At 40.1% G+C, this 25,544-nt stretch overlaps 1 long non-coding RNA gene across 1 annotated transcript; it reads left to right on the top strand.

Moving 5' to 3' along the window:
• The first annotated feature begins 12,652 nt into the window (after positions 1-12,652).
• Positions 12,653-19,179, top strand: LOC141931384 (uncharacterized). The gene is made up of 2 exons (XR_012625559.1): positions 12,653-13,004; positions 17,819-19,179. It is a non-coding gene; the product is annotated as an uncharacterized LOC141931384 (long non-coding RNA).
• The last annotated feature ends 6,365 nt before the right edge of the window (positions 19,180-25,544 follow it).

Raw genomic sequence — 25,544 nt, 5'->3', positions numbered from 1 at the left:
GACTGTATGCTGTGAGTGGTTAGGCAAACCTCCACTGAGCTCATCCGGACAGATCCCATGATTGGGCATTTAACATCCTCCTGACCCTACCTGACTCTTTCCTTGGGTCTGGGGGTTCCAGCTGGAAACACAGCTTGATGGACACAGATGGAAGAAGAGGTTTCAGTGTGTAAAGGAGAAGGAGCAATGCCTTAGAGTGTCCTGAATACAGTTAGAATACTTTTTCTTCCTGCTGATTCTTCACATTGCTATTGTTTACCTGTGTTGCCTGAATTAAAACTAGCAACAGCTACAATATACTATGACACTATTCTTCTTTCGCTCTGGTGTAAATGTAGACTTAGTTTCTACGCCTCTAATGCTTAAAAAACTTCACTATCTTGGCCTAAACTAATCCAAACTGGAGAAAGCTTAAAGGTCAAGAATCAGGAAAATGAAGAAGTCTAAAGAGATGAACTATCCCCAGTATTCCTCGACAAAGTGATCTTCCAACTCAGATGAGGGGGAGTAGACATGTAACCTGCTGAGATGCTTGAAAAAACCCAGAACTGATCAAGTTCCAGAGTGTGGGAAAAATATATCACACTCTGAGTGTATTGTATACCCTGGATTCATGTTTTTTAAGTTTTCCTTTTAGCTCTGCAATACTAAAAACATACATAAACAACACAGAGACACAAAAAATCAAACCAAAAACAAAAAAGATGTCTCAGCCACAGCAGATTTGCTTTAAATTGAATACAAAGAGCTTCATGAAATGGTATAAAAGTCTTGAAAACCATGACAGTTTGAAAGATAGCAATCATTTGCAACACTAACGTGGGGCGTGGGGTGGGGAGGACTACAGCTAACAGAGCTTGTTTTGGCTTCTATAGCAGTTACAGTAGGTGAGAAAATGAAGAAATTGGAGAAATACAACATTTTTTTAAAGAACAATTGTATCTGAACAGCACACACACTAAATGGACTGAAGAGCATGCCATGTTCCACAAACAATACTTTTTCACAAAAGTTTTTGTGTAAGATTTTTGCAGTACAGGTATCTCACCCCCCTTTTCAGAAGGAAGGAGGAGAAAAATACAAATTATTACTCTGTGTGTGTCTGAGAATATATAAAGATTCTCTTCTGTTTCATACAGAAAATGTGGCGATGCATACCAGGATGTGGGTGACTCAAAGGTTAGCATTAATATTATGCAAAAAACACATGTAAGAGATGGGGAAATAAAATGTACAGAAAAGATGTATAAAAAAAAATTCTGGAACCATCATTAGAAATTCTCACCCACACAAAACCAGACAAATATTCATGTTTTCGCCTATTTTTCGATACGCTTTTTTTCTGTAAAGAGCTTTTTAAAAGCTGACAGCGTAATAACCACCATCATCAGAACGTGTCTCTCTGACTGCTGTTCCATGAGCTCTCAGGTAAGAGTTTTCAAATAAAGCACAGTAGAGGCATTCAGAGCTTCACAAGGCCATACTCAGCACAGTACAAGACAGGCCAGTAGACTCTGACCCTACAATATGAAATCATAAATCGAGATAATTTAGGGACAATTGTAGCATCTTATTCCGCATTTGTTGCCACCAACTGCAATAAAATATCTTAGCAAAATGATTAATGGCAGGGATGAAGGGCTTCTGTTGTGAAGTGCTGATCATATCAATGCCTGAGTGTTAGGCAGTGTCTAAAGAAAATGACAGCCACAAGACCTGGATAGCCAAAGGGCAGCGGAGGTGTGCAGAGGCAGGGGATGTGTCGTCTGCCTTTTAGACAAAACTTTTGGTATATTAAGAACGCTTAGCATCCAAAAAAACTATCTTTAATTCTCCTTATGAGACTTCCTCTTAGTGTATTCACACCTCATTCTGCACATTTACAATCTTCTGTATTTAAAAATGAAACTACAAGATTAATGCTATATTTGTGGCAGTTTTTCAAGAACTAACAGGTTGTGCTGGGCCACATCAGAAACTTGAGAGCAAATTTATAGAGCTCTGAGTTTCTACTGTTATGTTCATAGGAGACTGTGATATGTTTAGAAAGTGGAATAAGTGCCTTGCCATTTTGGAGAATGGCTGTAGAAACCTACTGGCATTTTGATATACATAAATGTATTTGTTCTCTGTTTTGAAGCACTTCAGATTTCTGAAATGGTAGTGTAATGGTGGAAACTGTAGCTTTATGTTGTATTTTTGGCCAAAGCAAAACTAAAACCCAAACTATTTATTGGTGGGGGTTTTCCCCATCCACCCAATATACTGGGGAGATTATGGCGATATATAGCACGCTGGAAGATTCTCCACCTGCAAGTAAAAAAACTAAAGGTAATGAGTGGGTGTAAAGAATCACCACTGTAAACACTAGACTACAGAGGAAGGTAGTCCATCTTGATAAGAAAAAGTGAATCAAAAAGCACAATTTCAGAGGGTTAAACTGTGCAATCTCAAGAAAAAACAGCATGTTGTAACACTCTCTGAACACTGGCCCCAGAACAGGGAAATCTGTACTGTCTACCTACATCCTTCTCCTACCTTCTCTTTTAAAGCACTTCGTTTGCCATTCTTAACAGAGTGAAAGTCAACCTGCAAAGAGCTCCTGCAAATCAATCCCCAAGCTAAACACCAGTTACAGCCGTATGCATCCTGTAGCACAGGGGTGAATTTCACTCCCATTGCTGGGCTAATCAAATAGTGTGGCACAACTGGAGGCTGAAGAAAGGTGTTAGAGCCCCTTTGTGATATATCATTTGTCAGCAGGGTCTCATGTGCTTTTGATGCCATGAAGATGTAGCTAACAGAGGATAAGGAGGGCAACTAGGCCTTAATGATTTATTTTTCATAATTTGAGAATGTCAGTTGTACCTTATTTTCCCATGGTGGGAATCCATTATTAATATTTACAAGCAATTCTCTAGTAAGCAGGTAAAGGCTCATAATCAGAATCAAATTACTGTACTCCTCATGATGCTTCACGAGATGAGCACTTTATTAGGAAACAAAAGCTTCCAGAGAGACTATTTAATGATAAGTACTTCAGTTTCTTTAATACTCTAATGGTAATTGCTAGTGAGACAGTTATTTTTCTTGCCCAATGATTTTTCCCCCCCTAGTGAGAATTGTTGTACTCAATGCTTAGAGCATAATATAATTATTCTGAGTTCATTAATAGTCAATATTGCTTTTCCTTTCATTAAACCAGATTTGTGTATCTGTTTGAATAAGGATATGTAAGTCATCAACTATGCAGTACATAGTTCTTAATTTTTTTTAACTGTTAAGGAAGGAACGATGTGAACCTGGCACTTACTATTCAATGAATTGAGGAAACCTGACCTCTAGTTACAGCTTGCCATTCATGGTAGCGTGAGCAAGTCTCTATCTCTCAGCACATCTGCTCCGCTTCAGTTTCCCACGTGTCAGACAAGGACAATTCTTTTCCAGCTTTGTAGGAAGCTTTGGGAATTTAGAGATGAACGATAGTAAATGAGTTACACTCTTTTTAAACTTCTGGGAGGCAGTATTGAGGACAACAAGAAGTGAAAAGGCATGATAATATGGCCGGAATGATGGGACGAGCCTGGTGGCTCTGTAATCCCACTGGCCTTTTGGTAGCAGGAGAAGAAGAGCTATGGCAGTGGCCATCATTTTGAAGTGCCTTTTGCCAGTGGCACTCCTTTCCACCACAGGATTGCCTTATGAAGTCTTCCTCAGCTGGATAAGCCCCTGTTATGAACACAGTGGTTAGGCTCCTGCACTGGATTTAGATGGATGGAAATAATAGTCAAACTTTTCTCCCTTGGCACACCAACTCCACTGTCAGCCACCCTCACATTGGGTGATACTAACGAGAAGCAAGGGCTAAAGAAAAGCTGTGTTCAAAAAGGCAATAGGCAAATCAAGGAAGTGCCCTCATGGATAATAACAGCACAGTGTGCCTCTCACTAGGGCATGAACAGAGTCAGCTATATACGTAATTTAAGGGCCCGGCCCTACTTCACCTTGAAACATCAAAACAGTCTTCTCCCCTTGTTTGAGCTCTCCTTGTGGCAATGCAGATTAGCTATCGCTGTATGATTAAAGACAGCGTGTACCAATTTTTCTAAAACCTTATAATTTTTCTTAAAAGAAATGTATTCATTCTGAAGTCCTTTGATTCAGTTTGGCCTGTTTTCCCCATAAAGCCCTAGTCTTATTTAAGTCAAGTTAAGCAATCAGAGTAGTGGGAAAAGCAGTTCTGACGCTGAGCAAGCGGACCCAGGCAAGTACTTTTACTGAATGTTCAATGTGGTGTCAGTAATGAGGGAAAACAAGCTAACGCATCCATCTGCAGTTGTATGATAGTACCGCAGCACATAAAACTGTTTGAGTTTCCCTTCTGTATGTTTTTACATGTTAGGTGCTGATAAAGATCTTTTCCTCTAGTTTCACATTTGCATTGTATTCTTGTGTAATGGCCAAACCTGTTTGGTTGCAGATTCCTCTGTCTGTCCAGATTAATGTCCTCCTCTTTGGACCCCATGAGGGAATCTGGGAAGCTTTTGGTGCTTTTTAGGCCATTTGTTGCATTATCTGGGCTGTCATTCTCTATTTCAGCTGTGGATTGCTCAAAACCCAGAGGTCTACACTGTGCATTGCTTGAGGTTTTACTTAGCTTCTCTGTTCTCCAGAGCAACTTTTCTCTGAATTGGTACTGAAACCAACTTTAGGAGTAATTGCTGTTACAAGGGTATAATGTAGATAACCTAATGTCTCTTCAGTCAAGAATTTCCAGTCCCATATCTGCAGGGAACCAAGAAAAGCACAGCTGTTACAAACTCCATATGATTCTGTGCTTGTGAATTCCCTATCATCTCGTAGTAGTGAACAAAAAGTCCTGGATGCTTGTCAGTTTTTTAAATGAAGAGACAACATCTAGTATGCGGTATAGCAATGAAAGGAGCATAATGTGCAGGCATTCCAGTCCCAGTGTGAGGCAAGGCAGTGGTAGCAAAGTCTCTCCTGGGGGACAAACTACCAGAGTGGTTAGATATTCATTAATTCCTATCAACCTTAAAAAAATAAGCTCAGTGCAAAATGAGTTACACCTGTCCTGTGGAGTACTATTACTTTAACCTGAAGAACCTGGCTGTATGGGAACACTAGGCACAAAAAGGTGAATTAAATAAAGTTACTTTGATGTGACATCCCCATAGAGACTGTTGCTACAGCAACAAGACCTTTAGTTCCTCAAGTCATTTAAAAATAAATAATACTAGGAAAAAGAGACTTTTCTTCCCTAGCCATTATGAAGTTTTCAAAAAAGAAAATTTCACTTGAGAAGAACTCAGGATGAGTGTTGTATTTGCTCATAACACATCCAGCAGGTGTACAGCATTGCAGCACTGTAATCACAACCTTTTCCCTGATCCTTATTCTGAGGCAATTCATCATCCTTTTAATTAACAGCATATATTACACCCCCTCCCCAAATACAAGAGGAAAAGAAAACAATGCATTTGGCTACAATGTACCATTTTGAATGGCTAATAGAGAAATGGGGGAGGGTGCGCGTGTGAAAAGTGAAAAGTATATTTATTACTGATGCTCGCTATTAAATTTGACAGATAGCATTTGCCTCCAACCTTTCAAGCCAGAAGTGGAACAGATGTTCATGAAAAGCCAGTTAATTTCCTGCCATTTGTGAACTGATTAGAAACTGAAACATTAGCACACTGACACTTCTTTATTTTTAATCTTGCTTATGTTTTGAAAGGAAAAGAAAAGAACCACCAGGAGCTAAGGTCTGGTTTTCAGATAGGAATGGCTGCACATTTTTGTTTCCTCTTTTAACCTAAACCCTCTCTGTTAAGGAAATAGAAAAAAAGCAAAACTGACGCCACACAGCCAGTAGCAACTTGGTGTTGCAAAGTGCCTTCTTCTGCATAGCTGATGCAGCGCTGCCAGCACAGCGAGTGAATGAGGAAGAGAGCAGCTGCTGCTTTCTCACACACCTATCTATTGTTACAGCTGCTAAGTAAATGAACAAAGGGTCTAAAGCTGTTTTCCAACACTGCTAGTAAACAGGCAGTTACGCTTGTACAGGTCATTGTCAAAAACTAAGTGTTCTGCCTTATAAGAGGAACAAGAAATGAGGAACTTTTCCAGTTTTAGTTTTCAGAAGTGTTACTGAGCTGCATTCATAAGAGGCCAAACGTCTTCTTTAATAGTTCCTAGAACAGAGATTCACACCCAAATACAAGTCTGGTGTAAGCACGTTCAATTCCATTCAAAACTGAATGGTGTCTCCAGATCTAATTCAAGGACAACTCACTTTTGTTATAAATATTTATGTGCTATTATTAATCCCAGTGGGAGAACTTTGGGCATGCATTATCAGTTATTTATATACTCCCTGCCCCAAGAAAGCCGAGGCTTTTACTCTCTTGGGTCAGATGTAGCAAGTTACTCAAAAGTAAAGCCGGTCAGAACCTTCTGACAAAGCGAGGTTTTGTTGGATAAACCAATTTGCTAAGCCTGCAACATGTTATTTAAAACATGGTGGGGTTTGATGAACAGCCAGCGAGGCTGGGGCAGGGTGCAGCCAGTTTCCCCGCTGTGCTTGGCCCTTGCCCCGGCGGGCAGCAGAGCCCAGGCCGGGCGGCAGCGGCTGGGGAAAACTTCATCGTCCCAGCACCCAGAGTGAGCTCAGAACGAGCAAGCAAACAAGGGAAGGAAAGAAATCCCTGCAAACTGGAAACCCTGCTTTTCAAGCCAGCTGTACTCAAGAGTAATTAAAACAAAACAAGATCTCGGTATTTGAAACCAAGATTTAAGAGGAAAAACTGACAGGAAAGATTCTCCCCCAGGTCAGCACGCTGGTCAATATTATATATCCTCTGCCTATGTTGTGTGTACATCTACAACTGCAAAAGCACATGCTTTCAAGCATGTAAGGTATACTTTGCTTATCTACAGACTGAACAGTGCAACTATGCTCAAACAGAAGATTCAGCAAGCAGTGATTTTGTCCGAGTGTGTGCATGCACGTATGTGTGCGCACATGCGTGTGCATAAAGTCAGAGTACAAAAATCACAGAAATGCAAAGCTGGCATACCGTGAGAGCTGTTGGAAAGGTTTCATGTTGAAAGACAAAAGCTGATGTGCTCCCTACAAAAATTTTCTTGCCTCTGCAATTATTTCACCCAAGGTGTGCCTTTCTGTATGCATCTGGAAAGGTATGTAATTGTTTTTCTGACTGAGTTTCATGTTTTAGTAACAGGTGGTTGGACTAATCCTCAGTAAATAGCATGCAACACACAGAGCTTAACTCATTCTGAATACTGCTTTTACCATACTGAATCAGCACACACCCAGCTTAAAGGTTATGAAACCTCTTAAGTGAAACTATTCAAGTTACTTACCGCTCTCCTAATATATGAACAGTGAGGATGTTACACGAATATTCTCATCTGTGTTTTATCCTAAACCTTTAGGCCACACCTTCAGTTAGAATAAATCGGAGTAACTAAACTGGTATCAGCAGGACAATGCATATGCTTAAAAATAAAGTAAATGGCTAGCTGAACCCAGAGTTTTCATTATCTCATAGAATTTAGCTCTCTTTCCACAGATTCGCTGAAAAGTGTACAGTTCCCCTTTAAATTCCTTTCCTTACTCCACTTTCAAGTTTTCTTTACTTTTTAATTCCTTTCTTCTTCCTACTTCTACTACCACTCCTCTGCTTCCTCCCTCTACTGGGGGAGGGGAAAGGGAAGAATAAGTGCTTTGTTGTTACTCCCCTCCCCCAGCTTGTAAAGTTTTCTTCTCATATCCTACTGGAAAATAGCATTTTCCCAAGCATTTGAAAAAATACTGTAATTTTTAATTGACAATTAGATGTTTGAAAAAGAGAAGAAAAAAAATAAAAAGAAAGGCTTTGTGGGGAGAAAGAATGCATAATTTTTTTTGTGTGTGCCTGTGTGTCAGACACGTGACGTGTAACTCCGCAGAGTGGGACTCTGCACCACGGTGTCTACATTTGTGCTCGTATCGCTCCCACCAGTGAGAGTCGAGCAAACTGAACTAATTGAACATTGAGAGAAGCCACTCCCTCCAGCTACTGCAGCTCCATCTTTCTCAATTACTCGCTTTTGAGGCCTTTTAGGGTTTTACTTCTCTATTCTCTATTCTGCAGGAATTTCCTATTCCCAGCTATTTCAGTCCCTTCCCCTGCCCTTCCACTTTATAAAGTGATCAGCTGTTAATTCCCACTGACAGGAAGTACCATTACTACACTTGAACACTTAATGTTCCAGACACGGAGGAAATGCAGGGCAGCCTGCACCAGCCTCCCTGCCTACTCAAAGACCATCCTAATATCAGTTTAAAATCCCAAGCAGTCTCTTCGGTATTATCTGCTTACTCCTCTTTCAGCCTTAACTACACTCCAAAAGGCAGTCAATTGTTTGAAAGGGGCAATTTATTGTCTCACATAAGGTCAACTGCATAATTAATATTTTCACATAAATCATAAATGTGCTAAATTAAATCACCATTGAAGACCCTGGAAAAAAATAACATAAGTCACCAACTAATTTCAGAATCATACAAATTTAACCACTGAAAGGAGCTCTGAACTGACGGGGAGATGTTTAAAAAAAACAAAAACCAGACTTAATTTGCACAACAGTTGTAATCTTTATAGAGAGCCTTTTATCTAAAAAAACCCTTAATACTTTCAATTAAAAATAGTTTATTACATTGATGAGTATATTTTAATATTTCTGTATGAACTCACTTTGATTTCAAAAAATACCCCCTTCTCCCCCTGCCCCCGCAATGTCCATCTGTTTATAGGGTTCTATTGCTAAGTCAGGGAATAGAAAAATAGGATTCTGGGTAAATTAATTTAAAAATAAAAGAAAAGAAGACAGCAGAAAGGTTGAATGCATGTAATTTGGTACAATTATGACTAAGGGAGGATATGATAACAGCCTAAAATATTTGACGTGTGTAAACATTAAAGACTGGCATGAAATAGTGTGGGCTGAAATGAAATTAGACTGAATAGCAACGCAGTCTCCTAGACTATGGAATATTTTTCTAACAGGAGTGGTGTTTGAATCACTTAAAACTAGACTGGACAAGGAACCGGAGAACATGCTACATGGCTAGAGACACAGCTACATCAAAGGGTGATTTTCAGTCTATGAGTCACCGTGACAGCTGTGCCCCGCTGGGAAAATGCAGATCACAAAGCTCAGGATGAAGCACATGAGAGCCAGAGACAAAGCTTTCTCTGTCAAGGGGAGCTGGCTACACAGCGGTCTTCAACGAAGAGATCAGGCAAATCCAGAGTCTGAGCATCTTTAGGACATGCTGCAAAACTGTCTCCCTTAAAAAGTCTCTCCACTGGTAGACAAGCACAATATTGATACTCCCAACCAACTAAAATGAAGGAAAGAAAAAGAAACCCCAAACACACCACGAACCCAACTTCTCTGTAAATAAAGATCTTATCCCAGAAGAACTTTGATCCTGAAATGCAAAAATGACCAACACTCTATGAAGTCCACTACAGACTCTCCTGTGCAGTGGTACCCCACATACTGACCTCTGAATAAAACTCCTTAAGCCAAAAGAAGACTTATTCCAGCAAAATTGTTAAGTACATATTTTCTAACAGTTGATTTTCTCATATAAATAACCTCACAGGTTCAGAGCACCATTTGCTCAAACTTCTTTCATTTTTTATTTTAAATAGCAATTTAAAAAATCACACATACAGTCTGCCCAGTAGAAACTGCTGTTTAAAATCAGGGTATTGAATGAAGAACTGAGGCATATACTGATTTACACTCAGAGTCTACCTATCTGTCACAAAATGAAGTTTGCTAGCATTGTTTTATTATATTCGTGTTGTATAAATCCAGCCTAGTCATCAAAGCCTCACATAATCAGTAAAGTTTGCTGTGATGATTTGTGATGTTTATATACTTCAGGTAACTCTCTCTCTGTTTAATTGACCAAAGGGAAAGCAACTGTTCCAAACAGGCTCTACAAAACTAAAAGCTGTAACAACAGAAATCCCCTTTCTTCATCCAAAATAACTGCAGCTGGAAATTACCCATGACCAATTTCATAATTATGAAATTCACTTTCATCTGAAAGCAAATGGGAATTTGGAAACAGACAGTGGTCATTCTTATTGTTTTATTGAGACAGAGCTACTCCTGGTGCACTCCCAGGAAAGCCCACCCTGCTGTAACAGTGATGGACATGGCCATTTAACAGGCATGAATTTGTGCAAACAATAATATCATGTACTAGCAAATTCAGCTAAAAACTAGAAATATTTATTTCATACACCGTAGTTTTAAGTGGTAGCATTCTGTTCTAACCAAATGATAACAAAATTCATTTAGCCCTTCCTCCCTTCCCTAAAACCACCTAAAACCAGAAAATAAAACTACAGTTCTGCAGAAAGTTTGACTTGACTTTGGGTTGAGAGATACCGAATTACTGGATTTATTCCAAATGTTAAAAAAGTCTCATATTTTTAGATTTGATAACTCTGTTTTTCTTTTTAGAATAGAAAGTAATGTAGTCGAAACTATAAAATAAATAGACAAAACCAAGCACCATGTTTTTCTCCTAAAATTAGTTTAAATGTAGCCTTGTCAAACCTTTCTGTTCAGGTCCAAACCAACAGAATTCTGGTTACATTGATGTGATTTCATAAAGCACTTTAACTCCAAGATCCCTGCATATAATCAGCTCTTGATTTCCTATAGGTGAATTATCCAATCTGCAGATTAAAACAGACTCTGCCATCTCCAGGAACACCCCTTGCTGCTGAGTAAGTGACAGAGGGTATGTGCTACGCTGACTGGCCTTATTTACTGTTTGATAATTTATAGGTTGTTAAAACAGGAATTCAATGGATATTATTCTTATAACCTTATAACATGATGGGTTTTGCTTTATGTAGATGTCTCCTCCCTACCCCTTAGCCCCCTTAATTTCCAAAGGTAACAGAAAGTGAAATACAATCAGCAAGTATGATTTTGTCTAATGACTGTGAGTTTGCTGACAGATACCGCTTGAACATTTGCTTTTTTTCTCAAGTATCTTCTTACTAAATATACCTTTATAAAAACGTCTTTCTATTAGCAGACAGAATTAGTTTAGCGACCTTTGTTTTTTGTGTGATCTTATCTTGCAGTCTTTCATTTTCATTTAAACTAATGTTAAACGATGCGGCTGACATTAGAAGAAGTGTTATGTAGGCTACAGGAAACAAATGTGGGATTGTTTTAAATCTCTTCCTCAACCATCATTCATTTGTACTATTTTTTTTTTCTTTTTTGGATCAATTACTAATAGAAAATAATGCTAGGACCATAACAGCATGCCCACTGCAACTGAAAGGTACTGGTTTTGTATGGTCTGGCAGGCCTGCAATGTTTCTCTGGCCTTTGCACAGTTTCATATCTAATTTAAATTATATTAGTGCATGCAGTTAGTTCCAGTGTGGCAATGCATAGCCACTTATGCATGTAGCTGCACAGTCTTTATATGAAATCCTCGAACTGCATTTCTACAGGGAGATGAAGAAAGTGGCCCATGTTGATACATCAAATGAACAACTGTCCAGCTCCAAAGTTTCAGTGTTTTAAACATAAAGCATTATCAAAGAAATAAAGCAAGGCGTATAAATGCAAAGAAGAAAGATTTGTGCATCATTGTTCTCCAGAATACTGGAGAGAAGCGTCATGATTACTGATGCAAAACGCATATTGGGTCGAACTGTCAGAAGGAAAAGTGTTGGAACAATTCTCAAAAGCTGGGTTTTTATTTGCATAATAGATAGATAATTTGCAAGTCCTGCCATCTCTTACTTCTGTCATCAAACAGGAAACAGAAATAACAGAATGTGACTTGTGACCAGTCATGTGACAAAAAAACTGAACAACACGAACCTCCTCCTGGACTGTCTATGGAAAAATCACAGGACACGGTTTGTTTGCACAAGCTATTTGATGAATCACTGTGAACAAATAGACTTGAATCAGGTGATTTAAAACCAAAAAATGGTTAAATTAATTATTTAACTGTTAAATTAACTGTGATCAAATCTGTAAGTGGCTTATTTGATCTCATTCCACAAAATATTACTTTTTATCTAAACAGATTATCCAGTGCCTAAGTTTAAGGCATTTAAGTATTTTGTGATAAAGTGAGCCACACTGAGCAATATTTTGAGTGATGAAGAAGAAAGTTTTGACCCTCCTGTAGTACAGATTTGGATTGCTTATTTGATTCAGCCTAGTCTGCTCATTCCAAACCCAAACTTGACTCTCACTGACATTATAAATGTTGCTTGCCCTACTCCAGATACTGTGAGTCTTTTTTTTCTTTTTAAGCACACTAATATTCAAACATCTTCTGTGTGGAAACAAAATCAGCAGTTTCTCTTTCTATAACTACCTCTGACATAGATAGCACCAACGGCTTCTGGCACAAACAGGCAGGAGCTTTTAGATAGGTTATCAGTCACTGCACACAGGCTGGGTATAGATCCCCAAATCTTCCTGGACATATCAGGTTCCAGAATTAGAGTTTCTGGCTCAAATACCTTGTCACTTGGTAGGCTTTGAAGAAGGAACCGCTGTTCCTGCTTCACAGAATAAATCAACCTGCAAAATATCGATCGCTCGGTTCCAATAAACCCCTCTGTACCTTGCAGACTATATTCTTAGCTGTACTTGGTAGATCACTCTTCTTTTCAGAACTCTCTTTCTCCCTCTCTCTCTCCAGAGTTTTATCGACAAGACTAGAATAAGTGATTTCTCAGAGCACAGACATGCTCTTTCTAAGAACACAGATATCTCTTAAGAAAATCTGCACCAAGATGTTCAAAAAGCATTGCTGCATGTGGGAAGTTGCATTTCACAAGCCTCTCATGACACTGCCTCCATTACGCATGCCAATAAAACCAGGGCATAGGCCCTTGGAGGTAAGTGCTGCATTTATTTGGTATTTAAGCTTTGATAGAGTATTAGCTGCTGTGTGATCTTTATTAGAAGCAAGGAAATGCTATGTAGTTTGTCAGGCAGTGGCAGATGTGTAGGGTGTGGGCTTTTTTTGTTTTGTTTTTTTTACTACTAGAAAGTTCTGACAGCCATCCAAACATTTGACCACATACTGTGTATCAGTGTACAATGTGCACTTGATTGCGCTTTTTATTTCAACCTTTCATTCACTATAGTGGGTTATGGTCAGAAAAGAACTACCTACAATATGCCCTTCCTTACTATGTTCCTTACTGTCTTATTAACCACAACTTTTATTGTAGCTGCTTGTACTATGCAGGTGCATGAACACTGAGAGGGAAGCATATAAACTAGATTTATGCTGGTTGCCCAGATTGACCCTGACGACACTCCCTGTTTTATATAATAAATCAATACTACCCTGTGGAGGAAAAGCTGGAAGTAGCTTATCACTGAATCTTAAACCACAGGCAGATCTCTGTCCCCACTCAGCTGCTCATTGCTGCCATCTCAGAATTTGCTGGCAAGCTGCTTTTTATGGCTGCCTCTGGCTCATTTGGCCTGAAACCAATGAACTTGAACACAAAAGCGAGAAGGTTTCTGCCAACCTGGCTCCTTTTGCCTGGGGTGGGGTTAGGACCAATCCCATAAGCAGCCTGGCCCCCAGGGTGGGCTGGGGCAGCCACTCCAGCCTCAGCTAGGTGAATATGTGCATCCATGGCCCTTGCACATGGGTACACATCATCCCGCAGTGGAAGGGGACGCCCGAGTCCATCCTGGGCACTGCTCCATACTCCCCAAGTACCCCAGAAGCTCAGAGCTCCAGCCTGTGCCACCTCTTCCCTTCCAAGAGGATGACTGACTTGCAGGAATGGCACTACTGATAATATTTGCTTGACAGAAATGCAACAGGAAAACCTAAGCAGGTTATCCCAGCCTTCCTTATGCCAGGCAAAGCTATAGGGAAATACAATTCTCTTTACTAGGCCAACTGATAAATTATTTTTCTCTTTCTCCTTCTGGACTGTGTAAAAAATATAAATAAAAATCTTTCTGGCTCTGGCAACTAGGCCTTTGTCTGTCATAGGATTCAAATGCATGGAGAGTCAGAAATATATACCAAACTTTCCAGGGATGAAAACACAGCCGTTGTAAGCACAAGGACCACAAATTATTTTTTTTTTTCCTGTTATCTAAGTATCTGTCCCTTTCCAATAACTTCTCTTGTAACCTTCGGGTTGTGATTAAAGGGTAAACTGCTAATTGCTTCATCCAACACGCTTATCACCAAAGAAATCTCAGTGCAGTGATATGCCTGTCAGAACCAACTAAAGAACCTGAACATTTGCCTCATTTACACAAAAATTTGATCTGGATCCGTGACTCATATCTGCCTGAACCAGAATGCTGACACCGAATACCAGGAACTTCAGACACCACGTTGAGTAGGAACCATCCTTTATCTTTAAAGAGAGAGTTCAGAATACACTTTTTCCGTTATTAAACTGAAATTTGTATTAGTCAGTTTTAGAAGAGTTTCACCCTTTTCAGTCTCAGGAAATATCATAGTTCCTAAGAGCCGCAGGCATAAACTAGAACCCCATTGTTTGAACTGTTGTACAAAAAGACCAAGATACTTTACAAAGACAATGCCTTCTCAGATTTATAATGAAAGTAGGAAATAAAAAAATTTCCTTTATGCTGAAAGGACATAACTGATAATGCACCCTCTATACAGGTCCTGCTGAGTGTGCTTTTCAAACCCAGATGAATTTGCACTAGAAATAATACCAGAAGTGCTGGCAAATAATTTCTCAGCTTCGGCTTAGGGCAGGGACCGTGAATACTTTGGACCGGTGCAGACTGCAGGATAAGAATACTTCCTTTTAAAAGTGACTGATTCTGCGGTGGCTACTCTGCTGAGGTTACACAGATGACAAGTTAAGGATCCCAGCTGTCTCAGTATATGCAAGGTTTTCTCATTAATAACTCAGCTGTCTGTCCAAGCTCAGCCTATTGTGACAGGTATGACTGCACTCCTATTTTATTCATGCAGTTACGATTGCATACGGTATATAATTAATTATGTACATAACTAGGCAATTATGTATCTCACAAAGCAGTTATACAGTTATCTGACTTATACATGAACTGAAAGCACAGAACTGACCGTGCATCTGTATATACACTTACGACAGATGTAAATCACAAATCGGTTGTCTTTGCTTAACTGTGTGGAATTGTCAGCCATCAACCCTATTTATATTTTGTACCAGACATGCTTCAGTTACTTCTATTAGGTAACAGCTTTCCCAATTGGATGGCAGTGTTAGGAGGGAAAGGTTTACAGTAAGAGATTTCACTGGTTTCAAGCAGAAAATTGAAAGTTACTTTCTGAGAAAGATATGGTAAGAGTAAACAGTGTAGTTTTTCTTCAAAGCAATGTGGTAAAGTACACAGGTAAGCATGTTTCCTCTCCAACAGCCATCTGGCCCAGCGCAGGCTTTGTCCCTCTCTTCTCATTAGCATTGTTTTTATTTCATTCTCAATATGAACAAGGCAGTAAGAGAACAACAATAACACATCCACAATAGCACAAAAAGTGACTTCCGTGTTATGGTGTCCACCAAATCTCTCTTGACCTTTTTGTTTCTTCTGCATTTGAAAGAGAAAGAGAGAATGGAGTGGGGAATATGTCTTTTCATATACATAAGGCACTTACTCTCATTTATCCTCTCTCTTTAATTTAAAAGCACTTCTGTGGCGCTTGCTTAACATTCATGTCACACTATGCATAGATACATTTTTAGGCAAATTATTGTTTTTTTGTCCTAAGTACATTAGTTTTTACAAGGCAGCAGATGAAGAAGCCAGAGCCCTCTCATTTCCCCTTAACCATCACCCCTCTCCCCTTCAGTGACACTCCTTCACTTTTGTCTGCCCCACTCCCACAGTCACACACCCCACATCACTTTTTAATCAGTGGGATCCCAGAAAAGGTATCAAATGAAACCCCATCTCCATTGATACTCTGAACAGTGCTGAGTAGGAGCTTTCCTGAGCCAAATATTAAGAATTAAACCATACAGTGGCATTGCTTTATTCTTTGTGGAGGAGGATAGGATTAACAGGAAACCTGAACAGAGATTACTGGACACAACATCCAGTTTGAGCTGTAAATCCTGAAGAAAAAATATCAAAGAGTAAACAGGAAGAAGCAGGGAGGTTTGGAGGTGCGCACTGTTGTCCTGTGCTCAGCACTAAGCTATAGTTAGGAAAAGCCACCATTTTGCTGAGGCTGCAGAAGTGTTATTTACCCAGAGCACTGCTGTGAAGAAATTGCTCTGAAAACATTTTGGAGGACCCTTTCATTAGCCTCCCTCCATGATCAGAAAGATCCTCTTAAAGAGAACGGATGACTTGGAGTTTACCAAAATGGTGTCCCCCAGTGTCTTCCCCTGCAGTGACAGCCCCATCCCTGGCACATCTGCACCTACAGGCACCCTCTCTCCTCCCTGATCTCTATGTAGATGTTGATCATGTAGGTTTGGGTTTGGTTTTTTTTTTTTTTGTTTGTTTTTTTTTTTTTTTTTTTTTTTTCCCTGTGTGTGTCCAGGTTTCTATGAATGGGACGACAGGGAGGGAAAAAAAACAAACAAACAAAAAAAAATCCCAACCCAAACCAACAACCTGCAAGTGCAACTGCTTGAATAGTTTTAGCGACTGAACCGTGCAAGAAACTAAGTCCAAGTGCCCTCTACTGGCACTGGAGAGAAAGATGCGGCTGGATAACGGGGGTGGGGAGAGAAGGGGGTGGCAGAAAGAGGAGGGAAGTGATATTAAGCAATAGTAAAAGGAAACTGTGTCAATAAAGTGGGTATGGCCTGAAAACTATAATCGCATAGCAGAGCTATTAAATTGTTGGCAGGCTGGGTTGTTAGTGTAACGTACAGTACATGCCAAAAAGCATATTGCTGGTACGAAAGCACCAACAAGCCAGGATGTTGAAACAACTTCTGTTTTGGGGGTGGGGAAGGGGGAGATAATGAAACTCTTTATAATGTAAAGTAATGTCTGTACTTCTGATAAAGAAGCTAACTTTTTTTTTTTTTTTTTTTTTTTTTTAAATTTTTGGCTTTTAGATTTCACATTGGAAAAAATTAGTGAGGGAGGTAAGGAGGAAATCTTTTGGTTATTTAGTACTTAATGTCTTTATTTTAAAGCTGAGAAAAGCAGTTGTGCAACAATGACATTACCACATGAATCTGGTCCTGGAAGAAATTATATCATGTGTGCTTATGGGAACTTAATCCATGAGGTCCCAGGAATGCCGGGATTGTATGTGTGTACATGCACGCACACATACTGACAAAACAGTTCATGGAAAATCTGTTTCAGACAGTCATTTCTGGACAGAACAACTCATTCTTGCCCTGTTAGCAAAGCAGTATGTATGATTTTATTGGTACCACTGTGCTGACATTTAGTGAATTTGCAAGATCAAGAAATACTGTGTAATACACAATTGTAGGGCATACAGCTTTTGCTGAGTTCAGTAATCCCCAGGATCTTATCAACTGCCTCAATAAAAGTTAAAACAAACCTAACATTATTATAGACAAACAGATAAACTGCAGTAGAACAGCAGGGCTGTGTAAGAAAAGAGAGTTTAACAGAAATTCAAGCAGCAAACTTTGATAAACTAGTGGTTAAAGATACATGTAATTCTGGGAAAGTACTTTTCAATTCTTGTAATAACAGCAGTGACTTTTTTCAGCTTTACTGAAGAGACCATGTCAAGAATGGAGTGTCACACAGCATTCACAAGACACAAAGGCGCTGGGGAAGTGAAGCCCAGAACAGGAGAGCTGGACGGAGATGGGATTCAGCTGCCGCATGAGGAAGCAACTTGGGGAAGTGACAATTTTGTCTGTTTTTCTGCCAGGAAGGCAGGGGAGGAGACTGCTCTGTACAGTCTGAATAGAACTGGATGGGATTGCGAAGAAGTGGAAGATTGGTGTGACGACTGCAAATCTGTGTACAGTGTCCTTTCTCCCCTGCTATGTCCAGAATCAGTTTCAGAAATGTCATATGCTAAGTAATTCAGTAAGTAGCTGCAATATTTATCATACTGGGAGAAGACAAGCACCACTCAAGATTTGCAGCATTGCATCTGTTCTTCACTCTGCGATTCTACTAAATTCAGTTTAGGTAATCCTAATGTATACCCATTTAATTACAGTAAAAGCAAGTAAATTTTTATCATCTAAATTATTCTAGTGCATGTTGAAACCTACCAGAAATGGTGACAAGACCTTGTGTGAAATCAGGTTCATGTATTGTACTTTTTCTTAAAACACATGTATCATGCATTTATTAGACTGGAACTTGAGGTGAGGATCACATCAAGTTCCCAGTAACCACCACCAGATCAGCCACACAGCATCAGCCTAAAAAATCTTAAAATCTCGGTCACCTTTCTGATATAAAAATAAATAAATACAAAAATTCGCCTGCTAGCCAGTTAGCTTCAGGTCTCTTTCTGTATGAAACACATGTTGATATTTGATTACTCCCTTTAATAGTGTCCATCTGTGGAAAGGGCTGCAGTGCCAATACACATGCATGAAAGCAGTAATCTTATTTTCAATACCAAGGATTGTTTTATCTGCTTCATCTTTAATATTTCACTGCTGAGAACAGGTTGTGCATATGGTTCTGCAGCAGCTTGTTTGCAGTCTATTTCGTTGCGAACACCTCCCTTTTCGCACCTTCCCTTTTCTACCTGAGCTGATTCTTTATACAGTGCAGCAACATTAGCTTTTATATAGTGTTCATCATCTGGCCCAAGCCTAAACCTCCTTGTGGGCCGGATATTAAATCCACAGCTCTGGACTAGTTCTGATAATGAAAGTTAAATATCCCACCAAATGCAACAGGAAAAAAAAGAAAAATAAAAAGTCTATCTTGCCTAAGTGTGGACATCTCTCACTTGAACAACGACCACATGTGAATCAGAGCTATGGTGAGGCTGGAAACATTGTCCACTGGAGACAGTTACCAAACCTATCTTGTGAAGAAATGTCTCAGATGTAATATATGCTGGGAAAAGTGAAATTAAACACATATCTGTAGCTATCTTTTTACGTGTTCCTTGCATACTGTTCTGGGAAGAACCTGGCTTGTCCCTGCACAGTTCAGGGTCTTCCATTTGGCATGGAAGTCCCAGGTTCTGCAAGCTCCCATGAGAAGAGCAGCAGAGGATAAGCAAGCCCCGCAGCCCCATTTTGGCCCTTTTGTGAGAGGTGATGTGTAAGGCCTCCATCTGTCTCACATTCCACTTGGAGGAGGCTGAGGAAAACAGCCATCAACAGGGAAAGGCCCTAAGGGTGACCTGTGTTGCTCCCACTGCACCTCCCCTCTGTTGGGCATTATTTCAGCGCTTTCTGTATCTCTGGCTTTAATGTAAGGAAGCCCAATTACATCTATGAAGTACAAATAAGTGTAGGAACAATAATGCATTATGTTACTAGAGGTGTCTATTTTGAAGGTAGACTTTGCATTAACTTGCAAAACCCGATCTTTTTAGCCAGAGAAGATTTTTTACTCCCTGTATAGACAGTTAGCAACAAGATCCAAATTCAGACTAGCAACTGGAACAGAGATCTCACTTTAAATATTCGAGATGTTTGTTGGTGATAACAATTAGATTACAGTTTTAATTATCTCAGATTGCAAAGTGAAATCTTTCAGAAGTACTTCAATACTTCATGTTCTCTTGTTGGTAGGGCAGTGATCAACTAAAGGTATGAAGAGGAAGTCAGATATAAAAAAAGTACTTAGATAAATGTGATCAATGCATGGAGTCTGACAATAAATTTTTGAGTCTGAAAACATAAAAAATATTCCTCAGAAACAGATAGTAAATTTTCCCCAAATTTACAACTCCAGTTCCAAACTAACATCGTATTTTTCAACTTTTATAGGAACTAACACTACTGTCTCATGAAGAGTCAACTTGGGGGAGTAAATTCAAAATAAATGAGAAGGTTGAAAGTATGCTAATAATGTCAATTTGGGGTGACCTTTACAATATTTCACTGCCAAAGAATCAGCATTCATAAAAGGTTAAGTTCTTTGAGAAGTTACAAGCCGAATACCCCAAAATTGAAGCATGCATAATCATTAGTTGCTTAGGAAATTCTTGGCAAATGTGTGTACATAAGAACAAAGATACATCTGTGAACAAAAAGCTTAAGGAACACTTTCTGCAAAACCCTAAATACTATTTCCATCCTAGAATATAGACATTTACAAGTAATTCTGCCAGTAACCAGTAGTAATTTTAGTACAATGTTTGTTTCCAAGTACTTGAAAGCACCTACTCTTGTGTAATGGACTAGGAATAGTAACTACCATCTTTACCCTGTCTACAGCAATTACTTTTTTTTTTTTTTTCCTTGAAGCTAGAAAAATGAGGCACAGACTTGATGGAAAGAGAGTAAATTTTTCTAAATTCTTCCACTTTCAGCATATGGTTTAGTTTCAGTTTTCTGCAAGCTAGAACAATATGCTTTACAGGAGACAAGATGATGAATGCTTAATTTTGGGTTCAGTTAAAACAAACAACTTTCTCTAAAAGCACATGCTCTGTTTCAAAGTGACATTTGTTAAAAGCCTCAGTGTCCATATTATATTACATCACTGCAGGTCAGCTATCATGACTGACACAGTGACATGGGACAATGAAAGAAGGCAGATTTGCCTTAACCCTTACCATGCCACATCTTCTGTACACACCACAGACTTCAGGTTCCTTTTACACTGTTTCTAAAGCTCTTTGCAACAATCAAGATAGTCTACAAGCATAAGATATGTCAAGATTTTTGCTTGTTGAGAAAGAAAAAAACCCAAACAAAACCCCCTGAGATTAACCCAAGAAACAATATTTCATGCTGTCTGGCACAGGCAGGCTTTCTGATGCTGACGTGCCAAAATCCACCATCATTCTCTCACATCAAGATAGTTCATACAAGCCCTGCTCAGCGAGGCTTTAAAGTGACATATCCCCTACTTACAAAACACTAGCACATTTTACAGGGAAAGGCAGCCTTAAAAAGTAAGCTTGTTATTTCTGTGATGAATGTTCCTATGTACTTCTGAGCTTCAGCAAATTTACATTTTAGCATTGCCATTCACCTTTAAATAAATATTGATGGAGGTCGAAGTTGTTTATGTTTTCAGGGTTGAAGTTAGGTGGCTAAATCCACATTTAGGCTTCTAACAAAAAGGCAGGAGAGTGTATTGCTTCACTGGGTTACAGGTGTGCAACACTTCCGAAATGTCAGTTTTAAGGGAGGGCTTGAGCTAAGGCATTGCCACAGCACTCGCAGACAAATCATACCACAAACTCCAGAGAAGGCTAAACCCAGAAAAGTTTATCAAAGGCTGCTGTCACCTTGGGAGGCCATAAATGGACTCCATGTGAAAGGCTGAGCACATACTCCAGTTTGAAAAGACAGCAAAACAATCCACACTGACCCGTCTGCCTGAGGGCTGGTTCAGTAACACACAGCTCCTACCTGGTCCTGTCCAAACCTGGCCTTTCTTCCAGCAGCTAATGTGCTAGCTCCATCTTACTTCCCAATCCCTTTCAAAGGAGCCTAAACCTTTTCGGCAAATCACATATGAAAACCAACTGGGCTGACTCACCTCACTGCAGTAATTAACTCTTGCTAGGTCTCTGTGGGACCTGCAGACCCACTGCAACAGCAGACTGATAGAAACAGAAACCTAGGTTTTACTTGGCAATTTTACTGTTGGGATTGTGTGGAGGTGAGAGGGTGGGAGAAGAGAGCCAAAAATGATTTTCAAATATAGTCACAACATCGACAGAAGCCTAAGCATGGATTTAATCACACTGGAATTAAATTTGTGTAGCTCAAGTGTCTGGAAGGGTGCTCTGTTAGCACAGTTGCAAGCACTTAGTTGCAATCACCAAAATGCTTCTACTGTGCACCATTAGTGGGTTCTCTGGCTACAGGGAATTGTTTCTGTAACATCTAAGATCAAGTTCTGCTTCATGATTGGGGATTGGAATATAGATACAGCCATTTTGTGTCAATAAATAGGTGCTAATAAAGTTATCTAGCCTTGATTACTGAATCTGATGAAGGATGCCTGCTAATTTGTGCTGCAGACATTTAAGAAGTTACTGTCTCCAGCTACTTGCTCTCCTATTATTCTGGCAGCTGAGTGAGAGGGCATCTTTCAGTAATCTCAGGTCACACACAGGGATTTTAGTTTACAGAGATAAATACCCACAGCTGTAAAATACTTTAGCTGAAGATCTAGCATAGGTTTACTTCTGCAAGTCTCCCATAGTACTTCCAGTGAGAATCACCAGGCTTTAGGAACTCACTAGGTATCTTTTTATCTAATTGTTTATATGAACCTGATCTCAGCAACAAAGCACAATGTGCATTCATACATAACATGGTATCACCTCCAGAGTGGTGGCAACAAGCACTTATCTTCATATATTTACTAGAAATAGTGTAAACTTTGCAGAGATAGGAATTTATGGTCTCCTATACAGAGGCTGAGCGAGAAGGCTTTGAGAAGGAACAGATATGGGATCAGCAGCAGTCAGCAGGACATGCGCAAGCTAAACTCTTGCTGTTCCTACAAGCCTCCCATTGTAGCAGTGATTACAGTGCTGCCCACTGCCCTGTTAACCCACGCTCCATCCCAGCCCACACAGGTGGAGGCTGAAGCCAGCTGCTGGCAAGATCCCACGCTTTCTTCTAAACCCTCTGTTTGCGCCTGTGAAGGGAGATGCTCTCTGAATGCAGCACTCTATGACAACCTGCCTGCAGAGGAATCATGACAGCAGTGTTTTGATTTGGGCCTTCTAAAGTGAATGAGTGATAGGAAGATTTTCAGTTCTACCAGACAGACATATGTTCTTATTTCTATCAGTCTTTTGCTTATCAGGGGTTATATATTATCTATTATATTATCTATTCGTGTAGGAACAGGACATTTGATAATTATATGCTTTTCCAATACTGTGAATCAGTGGTTAGAAAAAAAAAGAAAAAGAAAACAAGACTGCTTGAGAGGCAAGCTCAATTTTACAAGCAAATTTTTCACTAGCAATTCTTCTCCTCCGCTTATGGCAGCCAGCACCAGTGCTCAAAAGCTGCAAAGAGAAAGCTTCCTGTGATGACAGTGCCTCAACATACTGGGTTACTTAAATCTCATTTACTCAAGTAATACAATTTCAGTTTATACCAACTAAGACTCTATTTCTCCAATTGACTAGAAACTGCTGACAGAAAAAAAAAGTGAAAACTCTGCAACTTAATCCTCACTTCCCTTATGTTTTCCAAACAACTCTAATAAAGTAATCACAAACATCCTTAAAATTTGTGAAGTACTGCAACAAAGATAAGTCTGCAAAATTCTAATCATGTTTTAAATGTCCTGAAGATTGTGTCCAGGGTCTGTAGCACTCCCCATGGATTGAGATAATCATAAAGGACCTTACTCCTACTCTGTGTAGAGGTAGGTGAAGGGGTCGTGTCGAATGCCGCATCACCTGCTTACAGTGGGATGTGATAAAGAAGGAATTCGGACTTTGTACCTTTACGGTTTAAAGTCAAATCCCTAATGCTTCCCGTGCAGGAGGCTGTTCTCCTATGCAGTTTATTAGGTGACAAATTTAATAGGAAATGATTATGTCAAAGCAAAGGGAGTTGATAAGTGTTTTATTCTTCTTCAAGGCTTTTGATAATTTGTTTTTAGAAAATAATACAATCTTTAAGGAATTTATACACATCTTCAGCCTCTGTCAAGGCTGTGGCAGAATTTCCTGTTTTTGTGTTCTCAGAACTGCTAAACTGCTGAAGTTGCCAGTAAAGACCTGGGTGTGTTATCCAGAAGAGGTGGAGTCTATAGCAAATCCAGATTCTTCACTGATATTCTCAAATGAGTATACTGAAGTTAGAGCTATTCTACCTCTAACCTCACAAATGGGGTCAGTTCCGACAGCCACAACTCACCTGCGCACTAACCCTTCCTGTTTATCTTCTGTCATGGTATCTTTTCTATGTATGAAACCATGGATTTTGTTGCATAAGTTGCCTCAAAGCCAGATGTAAACATTTACATATAAAAAGGGATTAAGGTAGTCTTAAAAGACATTCTAAGCCCTGGGTGCATATCTAGCAATATGAAACACACAAACCCTGGAAGAAGCCCTGTTACTCCCTTAGATGTCAGATCCCAGTCTCAATGTGAGCAGACTGACCCTTCATCTCCTAAAGTGAAGAATCTTGTACTTACAAGGGGCAAGATCCTAATCAGATTCCCAGCTGGAAAGCTGCTCCAGCTTAACACCAGGCTGAGGGTAGATACAGGTCTGGCATGGTCAACAGGGAGAAAGTCTGTACTTGCTAGATACTCTCAGAGGTGTTTATCGCTTTGCAAACCTCCCAGGGAATGCAAATACAGCATGATTGATGGATGCACACAATTCAACAGAACAAACGCTTTCAGCAGACAGGTGGCCCAACAGGAACCTTGGAAAATCCTATTACTCAGAAACAAGAGTGTAATTATTTTTAGGCTATTCTGCAGGAGCTGGGACCCACAGAAACTCCTCAGCAGTCCCCCCGCTTTGGCTGGGGCAGGAGCAGGAGGCAGAGGAGGCCAAGGGGGCTCGAAAGCATGTGGACGGGGTCATGGGGCGTTGAGGTGTGGTGCCTGCCCACACAAACAGCTGGCACTGCTCTGACACCAGCTTTTAAAATAACACTTCAGCCCCCACAGGTTGCATGCAGCAACCCATCAAGTGATTCCTTATACTTTGTGGCTATTTTGCAGTCGCTGTCCCAGCGCTCCTGCCAGAGGAAAGCCAGGCAGAGTCACAGCAGCCATCACAAACCTACTGTCCTCAAGAACAGACACAGGTCAGGACTGGCCCTCAGCACTGCCTCAGTTTCCCTCCATCCCCTAGAATGTGTGGGGAAGTGTGACAACTCTGTCAGACCCCTTCCCCACCCTGGGGACAGGGATAGGTGACTTCGGGCCAGGGGGTCAGCTGGCCATGGAGACAGGCCTGGCCACGGAGACGGGTCTGGCCATGGAGACAGGCCTGGCCAGGCCTCGCTGCAGCCACCTTAGCCATGGCCTCCAACGGGGCCCCCTCAGAGACACCCCCCCTGAGACACACACCAGACAACCAGTGGACAGGGCAGGCTGAAAAACCACCAGGCTTTTGTTTTTGGTTTTTTTTTTTTTAAGCAAGGGTCTGTAGACAATGCTTACACCAAATAAATAATAGCTGCTAAAGTGCAATTACCTGTTTTGTGTGTGCTGGTAATTAACTGCTGGTTATGCGCACAATTAATGGGTGGGTTGTTTAACACCGGAAATCACATTGTTCTACTTGGGTTGTACATTGTAAGAGTCGGCATAGGGCAGTTTTGCCAGAAGTT

The sequence above is a fragment of the Strix aluco genome, chromosome 17, assembly GCF_031877795.1.
Source record: "Strix aluco isolate bStrAlu1 chromosome 17, bStrAlu1.hap1, whole genome shotgun sequence".
In the NCBI taxonomy this organism is placed as follows: Eukaryota; Metazoa; Chordata; class Aves; order Strigiformes; family Strigidae; genus Strix; species Strix aluco.
Note: the sequence above shows the minus strand (reverse complement) of the source record. Positions and strands in the feature narration are given on the sequence as shown.